Source organism: Macrobrachium rosenbergii, unplaced genomic scaffold (genome assembly GCF_040412425.1).
Source record: "Macrobrachium rosenbergii isolate ZJJX-2024 unplaced genomic scaffold, ASM4041242v1 13902, whole genome shotgun sequence".
NCBI classification, from domain to species: domain Eukaryota; kingdom Metazoa; phylum Arthropoda; class Malacostraca; order Decapoda; family Palaemonidae; genus Macrobrachium; species Macrobrachium rosenbergii.
In genome coordinates, this window is record NW_027100722.1 from 314071 (window position 1) to 315174 (window position 1104).

A 1104-nucleotide genomic window follows, 5' to 3' on the forward strand; every position below is an offset into this window, starting at 1 on the left:
AAATATAAATAAAAAATAAATAAAAAATAAATAAATTTAAAAGAAAATAAACAATAAATAAAAAATAAATGAAAAAATAAACAATAAATAAAAAATATAAATTATTAAATAAAGATAAATACATAAAAATAAGAAATAAAATAAATTATAATAAATAAACTAAAAAAAACGTAAATAAGAAGAAAATAACTAAAAATAAATACAAATAAATAAATGTAATAATATATAGATAAAAATAAATAAAAACATAAATAAAGATAAATGAAATAAATAGATAAATAAATGAATAAACATTAACAAATAAAAATAAATAAAAATAAACACATTAAAATAGATAAAAATAAATAAATAAATAATAAATAAAAATAACTAAATAAATAATAATGAATAAGTAAAAAAATAAATAAATAAAAATAAATAATAATAAATAAAAATAAATGAATTTACATAAAAAGAATTAATAATGATAAATAAAAAATAATAAATAAAAATTAAAATATAAAATAACTATAAATACATAAGAATAAATAAATATAAATAAAAATAAGTAAATGAAAATAAAAATAGCTGAAAAAAAGACAAATAAATAAATTATATAAATAGAATCTAATAAAAATAAATAATTAAAAGTAAATTAAAATAAATAAAAAATAGAAAAAATTAATTAACTAGAAGAAATGAATAAATAAAAATAAATTGAAATCGATTTTATTTCTTTTTCTTACATCTATTCTAACTTTACTTTTATTTACATTTTTCGTGTGTTTTCTTAATAATTATTAAAATTTTATTTATATCATATTCGTTCTTTATCTTCAATTCTTCGTTATATTTATTCACATATCATTTCTTATTTTCTATATTTTTTCAATTTTCCTTCAAAAATTCTATGCATTTCTTTCTGTTTTTCTGACATTTACTCACATTTATTTGCATTTATTTTAATTAGTATTCATAATCTTTTTATAAATTTTATTTACTAGAATTAAATCCAAAAATGTGCATGATTTATTATGATAAAAATACTTATTTAAAAAAAGTCGAATAACATTTGAAAACTTAAGTAAAAATTAAAGCTTACGAAAGTTCTATTTTAGTTCCTTA